Raw genomic sequence first — 19,914 nt, forward strand, 5'->3', positions numbered from 1 at the left:
ACCTCTCCAATCAATCCCTACAAGCTCCTGTCTTGTTCCATCAAAGTTCATCTTGCCCCAGTGTAGCAGTTGAACCAGTGGACCAGTTTTATCCCTCTCCATAACAAAATTTAAACTTAATAGACCCATGATAACCATGCATAGTGACAATTCTTTTGAAGTAAAGGCAGATGTTAATTTTCTATGTTAGTGTCAAGGAGAAAGTGCAATGAACAAATCAACTGCATTGTGGCTGACTGACCACAGTGATCCCAATAAAGGAATGAGATTTGGCTCATTCACTTGCCCTTTCTTTTGTAGCTGGGACATTATCCAGCCGTGTACAGTGTTGTTGCTTTCCTTTCCTGGTATGCTTGTGTTGTTTTATGATGGAGAGGAGAAAGGCAGGAAGACCTTTATATTCATTCACGAAGGGGAGAAATTTGGAACAGTGAAACTATACTTATTGAAGAAACAACACTGTTGGAATCTTCTTGTAAATAAAAACAAAGTAAGCAGCTTGATAAATTCTCCTGATTTGGTTAAATCTGTCTTTCTCCACTGTTTTGAAAGATAATTATTTGATTATACTGATAACATGACATCAGGTTTGTGTGTGTTTTGTGCAATACTTCATAGGGAGGATCAAGAGGAAAACAAGGTCCTTTGAAGAACAATTAACCAAATTTGAAAAGAAAGGTATACACCGGCATGGTGGCAGAGGGCAGCACGGTGGCACAGTGGTTAGCACTGCTGCCTCACAGCGCCAAAGACCCAGGTTCAATTCCCGCCTCAGGTGACTGACTGTGCGGAGTTTGCACATTCTCCCCGTGTCTGCGTGGGTTTCCTCTGGGTGCTCCGGTTTTCTCCCACAGTCCAAAAATGTGCAGGTTTGGTGAATTGGCCATCCTAAATTGCCTGTAGTGTTAGGCGAAGGGGTAAATGTAGGTTGGGTTGCGCTTCAGTGGGTCATTGTGGACTTGTTGGGCCATAAGGGCCTGTTTCCACACTGTGAGTAATCTAATATTTCCGCAAGGTGAAGAAACTGAGGGATAATGTTGGGATAAAGAAAAATATGACATCGCTTCTGCCGCTGTGATACATTTATGGAAACAGAATAATGATAGAATTGTTCGCTGGTTGTTCCTGACCAGTGCAAACTGAATGGGCTGAAGATCCAAAAGAATTAACTCTGATTTCTCTTCACACACACACTGCTAGACCTGTTGAATTTTTCCAGCTGTTTCCGTTTTAGTGTATGGAAGTCATTTATTGATTTTTTGGGTCTATGTATGGGATAAAGGTGTAATTCTATCCTTTGCAGTTATTAGTAAACAAAATGAAAGTGTGATTTGTTCTTTACTTCTTTACTTTGGGCAGCACGGTGGCACAGTGGTTAGCACTGCTGCCTCACAGCGCTGGAGATCCGGGTTCAATTCCTGCCTCAGGCGACTGACTGTGTGGAGTTTGCACATTCTCCCCGTATCTGCGTGGGTTTCCTCCGAGTGCTCCGGTTTCCTCCCACACTCCAAAGATGTGCAGGTTAGGTGAATTGGCCATGGTAGATGTACATGTAGGGGTATGGGTGGGTTACGCTTCGGCGGGGCGGTGTGGACTTGTTGGGCCGAAGGGCCTGTTTCCACACTGTAAGTAATCTAAAAAAACTTTTGATAACTCTCATCCTATCTGTGAGTTCAGCTTCCTTCTATCTCTGTATTTATTGTCAAATCCATGTCATAGTAGAATTGCTATTTTAAACCTTATTCATTACTTTAAATATGCTCTTAATAAATGTAGATTTGATTTATTTGCTGAGTATATATCATGGATGAGGATTCGGTCTGTCCCCTTCAAAATATCAATGGGCTATAAATGACAACTTATTGGAAATTGGTTGGTGTGCATTATGAATGGAAGGAAATAAAACAATAAACTTGCATTTCCTTCCTGGTATTTGGCTCTTGTTTTGAACATACCTCTCTGGAAATTGAATCAAACTAACAGTGAGCTCAATCTGCACACGGTCATGGGAAAGGACATTCTCCACTCCGGCAGTGAGAATGTACTTGCTGTTTGTTAGAAGGCGCTGGTCATAGAGATGTACAGCATGGAAACAGACCCTTCGGACCAACCCGTCCATGCCATCCAGATATCCCAACCCAATCTAGTCCCACCTGCCAGCACCCGGCCCATATCCCTCCAAACCCTTACTATTCATATACCCATCCAAATACCTCTTAAATGCTGTAATTGTACCAGCCTCCACCACTTCCTCTGGCAGCTCATTCCATACACGTACTACTCTCTGTGTGAATATGCAAGATTCTGAGCAGACTCTCCCTTGTGGAAGAGTGTTATAATCTCAGAGAGGAGTTGCTCATTTAAGACAGAAATGAGGAAGAATTTCTTCTCTCAAAGTTTGGTGATTTCATCAAAGTCTTTACAGCAGAGGGCCATCAGGCCAGGGTTGTTAAGTATATTCAAAGCCCAGTAGACAGATTTCTATTATTAAGGCAATTAGGATTATGGGAATTGTAACAGAGTGGAGTTGAGTGCTATCAAATCAGCTACAAACTGAAAGCTCCTATGTCTTATGGCTCTTAATTCTTGCTTTCACTTTTTTTCCACCCCAGTTTTTCATTTATGGTGTTTTATGCATGTCACTGTGCTTTACCTTTTATTTTGTATATAGCTTTTTTCATGCTTTTCACTCGTGTTAAATATTGATCTAAGTGCACAAACATCTGGTCTACAAAAAAATTGTATTGCTCAGATATTTCAAAGGGCTTTGCTGCAAGAAGGCACAAAAAGTGAAAGTGGAGGTGGAGCGGATAGATGGGACCCCCAAATGATCCTTCCACATTCGACAGATATTTACCTGTACCTCTACCAATGTCATCTCCTGTTTCCGTTGCACCCAACGTGGTTTCCTCTACATCGGGGATACAGGGTGCCTTCTTGCGGATTGTTTCAGAGAAAATCTCTGGGACACCTGCAACCACCAATCCCACCACCCCTTGGCTGAACACTTCAAATCCCTCTCCCACTTCTTCAAGGACATACAAGTCCTAGATCTCCTCAATCGCCAAACCTGACGCCTGGAGAAAGAATGCCGTGGGACCCTGCAACCACACGGCACTAATGTGGATTTCAAGTTTCCTCATTTCCCCTCACCTCCACATCATCCCAGTCCCAAGTCTCCAACTTGGCACTGTCCTCCTGACCTGTCCATCACCTTGCCCATCTATCTACTCCATCTCCCCAACCTATCACCTTCTCCCTCACCTTTATCTGCCTAACACTTCCTCAGTGACCTTACTCCCCAACCCCACCCCACCTCCCATTTATCTCTCAGACCCTCAGCCTACAAGTCTCATTCCTGATAAAGGGCTAATGTTCAAAACATCGATTCTCCTGCTCCTTGGATGCTGCCTGACTGGCTGTGCTTTTCCAGCATCACATTCTCAACTACCTTCATATTTGATCCTCTCCTTCCTTATTTCTCTTTGTTATCCTCTGTTTGTTTTGTAGCCTTGCCAATATTCTGATTTCCCAGTAAACTTAGCCACTTTATAGGCTCTCTCTTTTTCTAAGATACATTTCCTGGCTTCCTTTGTCAGCCATGGCTGTCTATTCCCCTCCACCAACTCCCCCCACCCCCACCCCGAATAATCTTTCTTTTCTTTGGGACTTCTGTACTGTCTTCAATTACATTCTGCCATCGTGGCTCTACTGTCTTACCCACTAGGCTCTGCTTCCAGTCGATTTTCGTCAGTTCCTCTCTCATGCCCCTTTAATGGTCTTTATTTGATTGTATTACATCTGATTACATCTGATTTTGCCTTCTATCTTTCAAACTGCAGACTGAACTCTGATCGCTGCCTCCTAAGTGTTCCCTTACTTTAAGATCTTTTATAAAGTCTGGCTCGTTACATAACACTAAGTCCAGAATAACCTGCTCCATTTTAGGCTCCATCACAAGCTGTTCCAAAAAGCTATCCTGTAAGCATTCCATGAATTCCCTTTCTTTCAATCCACCGGCAACATTATTCACCTAGTCAATTTGCATATTGAAGTCACCCATGATTACCCTGACCTTGCCTTTTTGACATAACCTATCTATTTCCTGGTACATCATGCACCCCTGGTCCTGACCACTGCTGTGAGGTCTGCACATAATTCCCATTATGGTATTTCTTTGCCTTTTTGGTTCCTCAACTCCACCCACACAGACTCCACATCATCTGACCCGATGTCATTCAGTGCCATAGGTTTAATTTCATTCTTAACTATCAAGGCAACCCCACCCCCTCTGCCCACCTCCCTGTCTTTTTGAAGTTATAAATCCTTGGATGTTTAACTGCCCATCCTGAAGCCCCTGCAACCACATCTCTGTGATGCCTACCACATCATAATCATTTGCGATGATTCATACCGTTAATTCATTTACTTTGTTACGAATACTATGCAAAGTGCTAACTTTCTTATCATTATTAGAGACATTGAAAATCATAAGATGTCCTAAGTTATTGCTCCTTTTTGCTGCATTCCTGGTCTGCATCGAGCTGAAATCCACCTGCACACGTGTTATCCTGCTGTTCATCTTTCCATTTAACTCCACGATCCCTCTCACTTTCCTTTTCCCTTTCCCCTGACTCAGAATTTTAAAGTTCTCCTGACCACCCTATTTATCCTTTTAGCTAGAACACTGGCTCCAGATCAGTTCGAGTTGAGACCGTCCCATCAGTACAGATCCCCATGGTTCCAAAACTGATGCCGATGCTGCATGAAATGGAATCCCTCTTTCCGACATCAATCCCTCAGCCATGTGTTTACTTCCCTAACTTTCTTATCCCAACGCCAACTGGCACGTGGCTCAGGCAGTAATCTGGAGATTATGACTGTACATCAATTTCCTTCTTAGTGCTTGATAATCCCCAAACAGGTCCTCCACCCTAGCTTTGCTGACGTTGTTAGTCCTGACATGGACCACAACAACTGGATCCTCCCCCTCCCACTCCAATATCCTTTCAAGCCGGTCAGAGATGTCCTGCACCCTGGCACTGGGCAAGTAACACACCATGCGGGACTCCCGATCTGGCTTGCAAAGGATACTATCTGTCCCCCTAATTATAGAATCCCCTATAACAGCTACCTGTCTTTGTTCTCTCCCCCCCCACCCCCCCACCGAATGGTCTTCTGCAACATAGTACCGTGATGAGCTGGCTCATCCTGTCCACAGCCCTTTCCCTTATTCGTACAGGGAGCAAGAATCTCATACCTGTTGGGCAAGGTCAAGGGCTGAGGCTCCTGCACTCCTGAACTCAGGTTCCCCCTACCTGCCTCATTTACAGTCCCACCCTGTTTTCCCTGATCACTGACTGATTTTGAATTACTTAATCTACCAGGTGTGACTGCCTCCTGAAACAAAGCATCCAGGTACCTCTCCCCCTCCTGGATGTGTCACAGTGTTTGAAGCTCAGATTCCAGATCATCAACTCTGATCCAGAACCAACACTTGCTGCAGATGTGGTCACTGCCGTTCACAATGGGATCAGCCAGCTCCCTCATCGTACAGCTACAGCACTTCACCTGTCCATCCATCTCTACTTATTTCATTACTTTATACAAATTTATGAGTTAAATAATTTCTAGTATTTTTCAGCTGCAGTCTTACTCAGTTAACCAATTCAACTTTTAATCAATCACATGATACACAAGAAATATAAATTGAAAAGCCTTACCTTAACACGAGGAGTCCTTGTTGGTTAGAGCTGCCTCTGGAACAGAAATGGAGGGCTCTGCTCGTCGAGCTAAGTTTTTTTGAAACTTTAAGTGGTGACTCACCTTCCCTGTTGGCCCCCCAATATATTCACACAAAGAACAACTTCTAATAACAATTGTGGCCTTCTGCCATCTGCTGGATGAATGGGAGCAGTGCAAGGCAGGAACTGTCGTTCAGCCTGATTTTAAACTGCAATGAATAACTTCTGTTAGACAAAAAAAAACTGCAGATGCTGGGAATCCAAAGTAGACAAGCAGGAGGTTGGAGGAACGCAGCAAGCCAGGCAGCATCAGGAGGTGAACAAGTCAACAGTTTAGGTAGAACCCTTCTTCAGGAGGAGGGGTGGAGATGATGGGAGCTGCAGTTAAAGGTGTGGGGTGGGGGAGTAATGAGGGAATGATAACATTGGTATGGTACTGAAAGGTTACAATGATTACAAGATGTTATGATAATCAAATTTAAAGTTCGAAAGTCTTGCTGCACAGTCATTCTAACAGAGCTGTAAATCAGAGATGGTAGCAAAGTGTTGACCAGTGCAGCTTGTCCAGCTATGAACGGGACAGGGGTGTGATGGAAACCGCTCAGCAGGGTTAGAGGATCAGACACAGTCACAGAGGGAGGGAAATTCCCTGTCTAGAGATGGGAAAGGGGGAAGTGAACTCAGAAAGAGTTTGTGGCTGTGAGGGGGATCCAATGGGAATGGGTATTGAAACTGTCCTTTCAGATGAATGGAGACGTTGTCCAAATGTGTTTCCCCAGATTCGGTCACAAATAAGGCTTTCTCCCATTCTCATCAGCGTTGCTGATGCTGCCAATCAAGGAAAAAACCAGCTTCTTTTTATATTCATCTGTGGGACGTGGGCATCGCTGTCTGGGCAGCCTTGATATCCCATCCCTATTTGTCCCTTGAGAAGGTGGTGGTGAGCTGCCTTCTTGAATCACTGCAGTCCACTTGTTGTGGGTTGTCCCAGAATGCATTAGGGGGGGAATTCCAGGCTTTTGACCCAATAACTGTGAAGGAACGGCGGTATATTTCCAAGTCAGGATGGCGAGTGGCTTGGAGGGGAACTTGCAGGTGGTGGTGTTCCCAAGTACCTGCTGCCCTTGTCCAACTAGGTGGAAGTAGTCACAGATTTGCAAGATGTTGTCCAAGGAGCTTTGGTGAATTTTTGCAATCATCTTGTATATAGTACACACTGCTGCTACTGAGTGGAGGGATTGAATGTTTGTAGATGTAGTGCCAGTCAAGCGGGTTGCTTTGTCCTGGATGGTGTCAAACTTCTTGGGTGTTGTTGGAGCTCCACTCATCCAGGCAAATGGGGGATATTCCATCACACTCCTGACTTGTGCCTTGTAGATGGTGGATAGACTTTGGGGTGTCAGGAGTTGAGTAACTCGCTGCAGTATCCCTCATCTCTGACCTGCTCTTTTAGCCACTGTGTTTATGTGATGACTCCAGTTTCATCTCTGGTCATTGGTAACCCCAAGGATGTTGATGCTGGGGGAGGGGGTTGCGGGGAGTGGTGGTAATACCATTGAATGTCAAGCGGTGGTAGTTAGAGTGTCTCTTATTGGTGATGGGCATTGTCTGGCATTTGTGTGGCACAAATGTTACTTGCCACTTGTCGGATCAAGCCTGGATATTGTCCAGATCTTGTTGTATTTGAGCACGGACTGCTTCAGTATCTGAGGAGTCGCAAATGGTGCTGAACAGTGTACAAGTATCGGTGAACATCCCCACTTCTGACCTGATGACAGAGAGAAGGTCATTAATGAAGCATCTAAAGTTTGTTAGGCTGAGGACACTACCCTGAGGGACTTATTGCTGAGCAGGTGCTGAATGATAGCCCTGTTGGTGACCCCTTCCATCACTTTACTGATAATGGAGAGTAGACTGATTGGACAGTAATTGGATGGGCTGGATTTGCCCTGCTTTTTGTTTACAGGTCATGCCTGGGCCATTTTCCACATTGTCGGGTAGATGCCAGTGTTGGAACTGGAGAGGTACTGATTCATCAGCCGAAGGAGGACAGGACGTCGTAACCAGTAAAAGTTTTTCTTGCCCATGTTTAACCTGAAGTCATGAGACATCATGAAGCCTGGAGTCAATGTCAAGGACTCCCAGGACAACTCCCTCCCAAATATATCCCACTGTACCGCCACCTCTGCTGGGTTTATGCTCATGGGACAGGACATTTCCAGGAATGGTAATCTGTGAGGTCTGATTCCATAAGAATGACTGTGTAAGGCTGTTTCTTGACTAGTCTGTGAGACAGCTCTCCCAATTTCAGCACTAGCCCCCAGATGTTGGTAAGGAGGGCATCGCATGGTCGACAGGGCTGTTTGTGCTTTTGCTGTTGTCTTTCCCTGTTCCAAGGTCGATGCCAGGTGGTCCGTCTGGTTTCATTTCTTTGTTGTGACTTTCTAGCGATTGATGCAACTGAGTGTCTTGCTGGGGCATTTCAGAGGACAGCTGAGAGTTAACCACATTGCTGTGGCTCTGGAGTCACATGTAGGCCAGACCAGGTAAGGATGGCAGATTTCCTTCCCTAGTGAACCAGTTGGGGTTTTCTGATAACTGAAATGGTTTCATGGTCATCAGTCGACCATTAATTTCAGATCTTTGAAAAAATGAATTAGGTTTCTACCATGACAGGATTTGAACCCAGAACACTATTCTGGGTTTCTGGATTAATCGCTGAATGATAATACCACTAGGCCAATGCCTCCCATTAGCTCCAGGCCCAGGTTCTCAGTCTGTGTCTGACATTATCTGGTAACTTGGTTGAGGGAAAGACAGGACAAGTTCCCAAGAAGGCCGCTAAGAAAGTGTTGAAGAAGGTGTCAGCGAAGGGCGGCAAGAGGAAGTGAAGGTCCAGGAGAGAAAGTTACTCCATCTACATCTACAAAGTGTTGAAGTAGGTTCACCCCGACACCGCCATCTCCTCTAAGGCCATGAGCGTCATGAACTCGTTCATCAGCGATCTTTTCGAGCAGATCGCGAGGGAACCTTCCCGCCTGGCCCAGTACAACAAGCGCTGCACCATCAGCTCCCGGGAGATCCAGACCTCCGTGTGGCGGCTGCTGCTGCCCGGGGAGATGGCCAAGCACGCCGTGTCGGAGGGTACAAAGGCAGTGACCAAGTACACCAGCTCCAAGTGAAACACCGCATTGGACTGAAACACACACCCATCCAGAACCCAACGGCTCTTTTCAGAGCCACCCACCACTTCCCTGAAACAGCTGAAAAATTGTGTCTTCAACATTGATCTGTTTTATTTTGTGGAACATGTTCTGACGTCTGCTATGTTTGTGCTTTTTTCTCTGTGCCTGCCTTTGCTTCTGTTTATTTGACAAAGATACTCGAGCAGTTCAGGAATGACAAACCAGCGAACAAACAGCATTTGTCCGATTTGTCTGAATGAAGCTTTCTGATGTTAATGAGGGGCTTTCAAACTGAACTGAGATAAAACTAGAGCAGGGTCTGAACTGGAATAGCAAAGGGAGCTTTTGCTGAAGTCAGATCAAGTGCATATGGTTGGACCAGAGTCCTTTCGAGTTCCCTACATGCCCTCATCCCAATTACTTCTCGTGTAGGTGACTTCTACTGCCTTCCAAAGATACACAAAGCCACTATACCAGCACATCCCATCGTATCAGGTAATGGGACCCTGGGTGAGAACCTCTCTGGCTATGTTGAAGGCATTTTGAAACCCATTGTACAGGGGACTCCCAGCTTCTCTCACGACACTACGGATTTCTTTCAGAAACTCAGCACCCACGGATCAGTCGAACCGGGAACATCCCTCATCAAAATAGACGTTTTAGCACTCTACACCAGCATCCCCCACAATGAATGCATCATGGCAACAGCCTCAGTACTCAACACCAATAACTGCCAATCTTTGAGCACCGTCCAACAAATCATCCACTTTATCCTCGACCACAACATTTTCACATTTGACAACCAATTATTCATCCAGACACACGGAACAGCCATGGGGTCCAAACTTACACCCCAATATGCAAACATTTTCATGCACAGGTTCAAACAAGAGTTCTTCTCTACACAGGCCCTCCAACCAACACTATAAACCGAGTACATTGACAACATTTTCTTCCTATGGACCCATGGTGAGGATTCACTGATAAAACTCTACAGTGATATCAACAAGTTTCATCCCACCATCAAACTCACCAGAGACTACTCTCTACTATCTGTCTCATTTTTGGACACATCTCCATCAAGGACAGACACCTCAGCACCACACTCTACCGCCAACCCACAGACAACCTCATGATGCTACACTTCTCCAGCTTCCACCCAAAACATATTAAAACAGCCAACCCCTATGGACAAGCCCTACACATACACCAGATCTGTTCAGATGAGGAGGAACATGTCAGGCACCTGGAAGTACTCAGGGATGCCCTCATAAGAACGGGGCACGATGCTCAACTGATCGGCCGTCAGTTCCAACGTGCCACAGCAAGGAACCGTAATGACCTCCTCAGGAGACAGACACGTGCTGCAACCGACAGAGTAACCTGCATTGTCGAGTACTTCCCAGGAGCTGAAAAACTATGCCATGTTCTTCGCAGCCTACAACACATTATCAATGAGGATGAGCACCTCGCCAAGACTTTCCCCACATCTCCACTGCTCGCCTTTAAACAACCGCCAAACCTCAAACAGATCATTGTTTGTAGCAAACTGCCCAGCTCTCAGGGTAACTCCATACAACCCTGTCACGGTAGGTGCTGCAAGATGTGTCAGAGTGTTGACACAGATACCACCATTATGCATGGGGACACCTCCCATTATGTACATGACAGGTACTCATGTGACTCAGCCAATGTTGTCTATCTTATACACTGCAGGCAAGGATGCCCTGAGGCAAGGTACTTTGGTGAGACCAAGCAGAGGCTACGGCAACGGAAGAATGGATACCGCACAACAATCAACAGAGGAGTGTTCCCTCCCCTCAGAGACCCATCAGTGGTCTGGGACATTCAACCTCGGACCTTCGGGTGACCATCCTCCAAGGTGGACTTCGGGACAGGCAGCAACACCAAGTGACCGAGCAGAGGCTGATAGCCAAGTTCGGTACCCATGGGGAGGGCCTCAATCGGGACCTTGGGTTCATGTCACACTGCAGGTGACCCCATTGAGTAAAAACAATGACTGCAGATGCTGGAAACCAGATTATGGATAGTGGTGCTGGAAGAGCACAGCAGTTCAGGCAGCATCCGAGGAGCAGTAAAATCGATGTTTCGGGCAAAAGCCCTTCATCAGGAATATAGCCTGAAGGGTGGAGAGAGTATTTTACTTTGCTGAAAAACTGCATGAATCCATGTCACGTGACCCCATTGCATATACACACACACAGACACTCTCTCTCTCACACACACACACATACACGCACAAACACAGACAGACACAGACACACACACACTCTTACAGACCCATACACTCACGCACACGCTATCTCATTTGCTCACACATATACTCCCAAACTCACACATACACCCTCTGACAGACTTATACCCCTTTACACTCCCACTCACACACATACACACGCTGTCACAGACATGCGCACACAGTTTGTGGGGTGAATTTGCACTTGCAGAATTCCATTTTACTTTGCTGAAAAACTGCATGAATCCACGTCAGATTCGGTCAATCCATATTTTAGATTAGAATCAGTCTGACCATTGTGACACAGATAGTCTCACACAAGGCACCTCATACCTTCAATATATTATCTGGGCCGACATGACATCAATTGTTAAAGTTCACGTGAGAGTGTAACATTTCAAAAACGTTCTGCAATTTACATTCTGCGATTTACTTATGAAAGAACTCAAACCAACATGTTCATTCTAAAAGACTTAACAAAGAAGCCAGGTCTTTTTCAATATACAATTTCAGTTATATCACACTGTAAACTTTTGCTATAAATTTCGTGTCTTACAATCTTAAACTCCACAACCCCCTGATGAAGGAGCAGCACTCTGAATGCTAGTGCTTCCAAATAAACCTGCTGGACTATAATCTGGTATTATGTGATTTTTAACTTTTCTATTCATGTACCCATCCAGATGCCTGTTAAATGTTGTAATTGTACCAGCATCCACTCCTTCCTCTGGCAGCTCATTCCATACACTCATGACCCTCGATGTGAAAAAGTTTCCCCTTAGGTCCCTTTTCAATTTTTCTCCTCTCACCCTAAGGCTATGCCCTCCAGTTCTGAATTCACCCACCTCGGGGTAAAGACCTTGTCTCATCACCCTATTCATGCCCCTCATGATTTTATAAAACTTGATAAGGTGTCAGCTTCTGATGCTCCAGGGAAAACAGCCCCAACCTATTCAGTCTCTCCCTATTGCTCAAACCGTCCAACCCTGCCAACATCATTATAAAACCTTTCTGAACCCTTTCAAATTTTACAACAGCCTTCCTCTTGGAGGGAGACCAGAATTGCACACAATATTCCAAAATTCCTGTGATGAGGAACAAGGTTATTTTGTCCTTGGGTTGTTTTTTAAGAGAAGACACAAAGGCCAAAGGATCTGGGAAGAGCCTAGTTTAACAACGGCTGGGGCATGGCCCGTTCTCCCAATTCAGGTTTTTATTTTCTAGTTTGGTTTAGCTGTAGCAGTCACAAGATGCTGCAGGCCAGAAAGATTCCAAGATTCAGCAAGTGGTTCCTAACTGACTTTCTCTCTGTAATCTCATAGATGGTGTCCATAGAATCCCGACAGTTTGGATACAGGCTCTTAGGCCCAACAAGTCCATACCAATCCTCTGAAGGGTATCCCACCCAAACCCACTACCCTATTGCTCTACATTTACCCCTGACTAATGCATCTAACCTACACACCCTGGAACACTACGGGCAACATAGCATGGCCAATTCACCTAACCTGCACACCTTTGGACTGTGGGAGGAAGTTGGAGCACCCAGAGGAAACCCACGCAGACACGGGGAGAATGTGCAAATTCCATACAGACAGTCACCCGAGGCTAGAATCAAACCCAGGTCCTTGGTGCTGTGAGGCAACAGTGCTAACCACTGAGCCACCATGCCAGATGTTGGATATTGTTCCTTCCCGCCCATTTGAGTTTGGCTTTTTTGCCAAGGGGTTATTTATGGGATGTTAATGGATTGGAACAGCTCCTTACTTAAGTTGCTTACTTAAATTCAGGTCAGTTACATTTTCCAATTGTAATTCAAAATTCCGTTTTCTTTTGTTCATTTTTCAACTGTAGTATTTAAATAAATTATATTTTGCTTAAAGCTGAGTGGTTTGACCAACTATATCACACCTGGAATATCTACTTCACATTTGCCTTTAAGGTAAGAGAAAGTTCGGGTCCTGGCTACCTTCTTAAGATTTTTCGAGGGGGTCTGGCCTGGTCCAAAACAATTCTCACATATCTGCCCATGTGATTGTAATAACTCCTTCAGGACATTTTGATTTTCTTCTGGAAGGTAACTCAGTAATTTATCCCAATTTTTGAGAACTCGCTTATTATCCAATTTAATTTGAAGAATATGAAATTCAAATTTGTCCAGAGTGGATTGTCACACTGAGATGTAACAATAACCATGTTCTCCTTTTGCAAAAGCTTCCCCATGAAAATACTCTGTTGGCATATTCACATGACACGCTCTGTGATTTTTCCTTCTATCTGGTGTTCTTAATAAATAACTTGCCTCATTCAATCTCCTTTCAAATTGATTAGAGCCCATTAAACCTTGTTTTTAAAGATTCACCAACCACTGAATGTCATATGAACACTGTATCTCCTCGTGCCAAACTACAAATTACTTGTCTACTCCCTGTTTCATTACATGCTTTGTTACTTTCAATTATTGTTTAACCAACTCAACCATTCTATTTGATCTTCTGAAGTTTGGCCCATTTTCCAAACATGTGATCTTTGAACTCTGACTTATCAATTTTTCCTTAATTACTTTCAGTGGTCCTCTTACCTTATGCCAAAAAACTGATTTAATTGGACTGAATTTAACTAATTAATTAGGTGGTATCCCTAGTTGCAAGAAGTACAAATGGAATTTCTTTATCACAATCCCCTGGGTAATCTATGAGTCCTCCAAATGGTCTTTGAAGTTAAACACCTCCATTCTAATTCTCCTTGCAATTCTGGAAGGTAGGCATTTTTTGGCTGAAGCTATTCATAACTTGCTTGAATAATGTTGATGTAATTGATCTGATTATATTTCTGTGGGTTGTCCATATCTAGTTAAAAAAAAAGTAACTGTTCAACAATCCATTGAGGCATAAAATTGTGCAATAGAAAGGCCTCCAGAAATGTAGCAGATATATCTATTAGGATCAGTGAATATTGTTTCAGGGAGGGGTCCCATGCAATTAATTAAGACACATGTTGAAGTTTCCTTAAATGCTGGAAAATGTTTTAACTGTGCTGGTTTTATCACTGCCTGAGGGTTTCCTATTACATGGCAAATTCAAACACATCTCAGGCCAACCTCAGATTTTTTTTGTATTTTGGCTTCAGTTTTCCTTATGACCAAAAGGTGCCTGATAAGCTATCTATGAACTTCAACCCATATTTCATCTGCCCAAATATGTAATGGTCTCCATTCACTCATCGAGACTTCATTATGAATGTAGTAACGTTCTGGAATGCACTCAATCTTCTGTGTTTGCTTTTTGACACAACTGCTTAGTTCCTCATCTTCTTGCTGTAATTAACTACTTCCCTGAAATAAAGATATCCATTTTTCCTCTGCCTGTTTTTGTTTTTTTTTTCCTGACCATTTGACCAAGTATTGCTTCTGATAATTGAACTTCCTTAACTCTTTGATTCCTCCTCCTGCTTCAGCTTGCGGCTCTGTGACCTTGCTGCCACACAGTCAGGACACATCCTGGGATATACTTTCTGGAACATTCCAGTTGTCTGATATTCCACTGGCTTTTCAACCACAGTCGGCATATCTCCCACCCATGACTCAGCTACATAATTCCCAAGGATAAGCTGTAACTCTGCAACAGAGCATTTCTCTATTACTCCTTGCATCACCTCAACACTTTTCCCTGAACTCTCCAACCTGACTGTATATAATGGAACACTGCTCTTCTCATCATGAATTCCACATATTGACACCTTATCTGGTAACAATACTTCCAAAGCTGGTTAGACTTCCTTACCTCCCACCACCAAGCATTGATTTGCTCTTACATCTCTTTAAATCTTAGTTTCTTTACCTATTCCTTCTGGTACATGAGGAGACCTTACCCACACAAGTAAATTCTTTAAAGAGATTCCTTATTAACCAACCCCTGACCAGGCGGTATTCCTTTGCAGCTCTTTAGCTTCCATTAGAATCACTTTTACCATGTTAATAAACACCGCTGTCTTATCTTGATTCATCTAATCTTTTTCATGATGTTTTCTTAAACCACCAATGCTGCAATTTCATAAACAAAAACAGAAACTGCTGGAAAATCTGAGAGGAGAAGTCAAAGTTAACATTTTGGTACCAGTGACCCTTCATCAGAATTGATAGTAGCTGGGAAAAAAGTTTGTTTTTAATACAGAAGACAGGGTGGAGGGGAAGGGAAAAGTAGTAAGGGAAAAGTAGGGAAAAGTTGAGATCAAACTCAAAGACAGAACAGTTTGACAAACAAAGGACTGGATAACAGTCAACCCAGGGGAATGAATGGCTGCCAATGAGGACTATTATTGGCTAACAATGTATCATAGCAGACCACCTCAGCAAATTCTGTACTCAATGCCTCTGTGCCTCCTTCTTCGACGAAAACTCCCAACCTTCCTCCAACCCTTCTCCAACATTCCTACTTCAGTTGGTCACCCCCAACTGGCCATTGTATCTGCCCAACACCTCTTCATTGCTGGTTGCTGACATGACATCAGCCATCTCAATTTCTCCACCCCCCCTCTCGCCCACTCCAACCTCACCCCCTCCAAATGTGCAGTGCTCCACTCGCTCCATCCCAACCCCTGGTTCACCATCAAACCCACTGGAGAATGGACCTCTCCGTCGCATTGGTCAAACACCAACTCTCTGACACCACATCGTATCTCCCCTTTGCCCACAACTCCACCGTGACCAAACATGCTGCAAAAGGAAAACAATAAGCAGGTGTCAGGCAACTTGATTTCACCTTCAGTACATCCTAAAGCTCTGCATATTCGTCCAATTGTTTGGCAGCCTAAGGATCCATCTGGAAAACAATTCACCTGACCTGCATATCTCTGGACTGTGGGCGGAAACCCAAGCTGACACAGGGAGAATGTACAAACCCCACACAGACAGTCGCCCAAGGCTGGAATCGAACCTGGGACTTTGGAGCTGTGAGGCAGCAGTGCTAACCACTGAGCCACTGTGCCACCCTCAGGAGACAATTGGTCGATGGCAACTATGATGTAATTAAGAATAGGTCATGGCGAGAGTGGGTGAGAGCGGCGGGTGGGGAGGATTTGTTGGTGGAGGTGTGAAACGAGGGAATATCTACTTCACTAACGTCTATTAGGGAAGGAATATTTCAGTCCTTACCTGGTCAGATTTACATGTGACTCCAGAGTCAAAGTGATGTAGTTCACCTCTAAATGCCCTGTACGCAATTAGGGATGGGCAATAAACGTTGGCTTTGCCAGAAATACCTGCTTCCCACGTACAATTATTATACATGTCGACGGATTGATTTTGGACTCTTGTAAGCTAAAGCCAATGGAATGGAACTTGGTCTTGGGGGGTGGGGGGGGTGGGAATGAATGACTTCAATCTGCCCTTCTAAACATTTGTGAAGGCTGTTTGAGAAGAGATGGACTCACCTTTGGTAGAAAGACATTGATTCAATACTTCATCAGCAGTGCCTGGCTGCAGCATCACCAACAACGAAGAAAAGTTAAAAATCACACAACACCAGGTAATAGTCCAATAGGTTTAATTGGAAGCACTAGCTTCCAATTGATGAAGGAGCTCTCAAAGCTAGTGCTTCCAATTAAACCTGTTGGACTATAACCTGGTGTTGTGTGACTTTTAACTTTGTACACTCCAGTCCAACACCTGCATCTCCAAATCACGACAGTTTTCAAGCTCCACTGATTTTCTGCTGGAGGATGGAAGCTCTTTGTATGATAATACAGATGATCCTGCAGTTAATAATTACAGACACCCACAACACTGACAGAATCCATGATGCATCCTATTTCACTTATAAGTCAAACAGTAACACACACAGGTACACACGCATGACTGCACACACTGACACACACGCATACATTCACATGCAGATTCACACATATTCACACACACAGACACTAACACGTTTGCATACACATAAACTCACATACATTGAGACATGCACACTTCTACACAGTAACGCACATCAACTTACACAGCGATATAAATATGCACTTAAACAACAAGGGAGATACACATATGCAAAAACACTCTTTGTCACACAGACAGACACACACTCTATCACAGGCATATATACATACACAATTGTGCACATACACATAAACAGACTGTCATGCACACGCTCACTCATAGAGATACTGTACACAAACATGCATGCTCACACACATAGTATTATGCATTCACACACTCATTTGAACAACACACCCAACATTCACACGCAAAATGAGACAATGTGCACTAATACAATGGTGACAGTGTAGGATAACTGATATTTGAGCACATAGCAGTATTCAGCTGCCAGATCCAGCTGCCAACTATTGAGACTCTATAGTTAGGGGGACAGGTAGAAGATTCTGTGGGAACGAGAGAGCCTCGCGGTTGGTGTGTTGCCTCCCAGGTGCCAGGGTCCGTGATGTCTCAGATTGTACTTTCAGGATCATTGAGGGTGAGGGGGAGCAGCCCCAAGTCGAGGTCCACACAGACACCAATTATATAGGTAGGAAAGGGGTGGCAATATAAGGAAGAAATTCAAAGAGCTAGCATGCAAGCTTAGAGCTAGAAAAGAGTTGTTATCTCTGGTTTGGTACCCATGCCACATGCTAGCGAGGAGAGGAAGAAGGAGAGAGAGGATTTGAACATGTAGCTACAGGGATGGTGCAGGAGGTTGGGATTCAGATACCTGGATAATTGGGGCTCATTCTGGGATAGGTGATACCTCCACAAATGGGATGGTCTGCACCTGAAGTAGAGGCGTACCACTATCCTGAGGAGGGGTGAGGGGTGGTGGGATAGGGGGTTAAGAGTTTGCTAATGCTCTTCGGGAAGATTTAAACTAATTCAGCAGGGGATTGGAAACCTGAACTGTAGCTCCAGTGTACAGAAGATTGAGAGTAGTGAGGTCACAAATGCAATTTCAAGGTCGCAGGAGTGTACCAGCAGGCAGGAAGATGGTTTGAAGTGTGTCTACTTCAATGCCAGGAGCATCCAGAATAAGGTAGGTGAATGTGTAGTATGGGTTTGTACCTGGGACTTTGATGTTGCGGCCATTTCAGAGACATGGGGATAGCAGGGGCAGGAAAAGTATTTGCAGGTTCCAGGGTTTAGATACTTCAGTAAGATCAGGGAAGGTGTTAAAAGGTGTGGCATTGTTAGTCAAGGACAGTATTACAGTGGCAGAAAGGACATTTGATGAGGGCTGGACTACAGAGGTACTATGGGCTGAGGTTAGAAACAGGAAAGGAGAGGTCACTCTGTTGGGAGTTTTCGATAGGCCTCCAAATAGTTCCAGAGATGTAGAGGAAAAGATTGCGAAGCTGATTCTGGATAGGAGCGAAAGTAACAAGACAGTTGTTATTGAGGAATTTAACTTTCTAAATATTGACTAGAAATGCAATAGTTTGATTTGATTTGTCCAATGAGTGCAGGAGGGTTTCCTGACACAGTATGTAGACAGGCTAACAGGAGGCAAGGCTACACTGGATTTGGTACTGCATAAGGAACCCGGTCAGGTGTTAGATTTGGAGGTAGGTGTGCACTTTGATGATAGTCACCACAATTTGGTTACATTTACTTCAGCGATGAAAAGGGATGGGTATATACCACAGGGCAAGAGTTATAGCTGGGGGAAAGCCAATTATGATGTGATAAGGCAAGATTGAGGATGTATAGGCTGGGGCTGGAAACTGCAGGGGAAAGGCACAACTGAAATGTGGAGCTTGTTGAAGGAACAGCTACTGCATGTCTTTGATATGCATGTACCTGTCAGGCAGGGAGGAAGTGGTTTACTAAAGAAGTTGACTCTCTTGTCAAGAGGAAGAAAGAGGCTTGTGTCAAGATGCAACATGAAGGATCAGTTAGGGCGCTTGAGAGTATTACAAGTTAGCCAGGAAGGGCCTAAAGATAGATCTAGGAAGTGCCAGGTGAGGACATGAGAAGTCAATGAAACCCGAAAGTTTTCCCCAGGTATACCAAGAATAAAAGCATGACAAGAGTAAGATTAGGGCCAGTCAAGGACAGTCGTGGGAAGTTGTGTGTGGAGTCCCAAGAGATAGGAGAGGTGTTAAATGATTTTTTTTCTGTCCGTATTCACACATGAAAATGACAATATTGTCAAGGAAAATACTGAGATACAGGCTACTAGACAAGATAGGGATGAGGTTCACAAAGAGGATGCGTTAGCAATTCTGGAAAGTGTGAAAATAGATACGACGGCTGGGCCAGATGGGATTTATCTGAGGATTCTCTGGGAAGCCAGAGAGGAGATTGCAGAGCCTTTGGCTTTGATATTTACGTAGTCATTATCTGCAGGAATAGTGCAGGAAGACTGGAGGATCGCAAATGTTGTCCCCCTGTTCAAGGAGGGGAGTAGAGACAACCTTGGTAATTACAGACCAGTGAGCGTTACTTCGGTTGTGGGTGAAGTGTTGGAAAGGATTATAAGAGATAGGATTTATAATCATCTAGTCATGAATAATTTGATAGTCAACACCGTTTTGTGAAGGGTTGGTCATGCCTCATAAACATTATTGAGCTCTTGAGAAGGTGATCAAGCAGGTGAATGAGGATAATGGTGTTGATGTGGCACATGGATTTCAGTAAAGTGTTTGATAAGATTCCCCTCAGTAAATTATTGCAGAAAATATGGAGGCACTAGATTGAGGGTGATTTAGCCGATTTGGATTAGAAATTGGCTAGCTGAAAGAAGACAGA

The sequence above is a fragment of the Chiloscyllium punctatum genome, chromosome 23, assembly GCF_047496795.1.
Source record: "Chiloscyllium punctatum isolate Juve2018m chromosome 23, sChiPun1.3, whole genome shotgun sequence".
NCBI classification, from domain to species: Eukaryota; Metazoa; Chordata; class Chondrichthyes; order Orectolobiformes; family Hemiscylliidae; genus Chiloscyllium; species Chiloscyllium punctatum.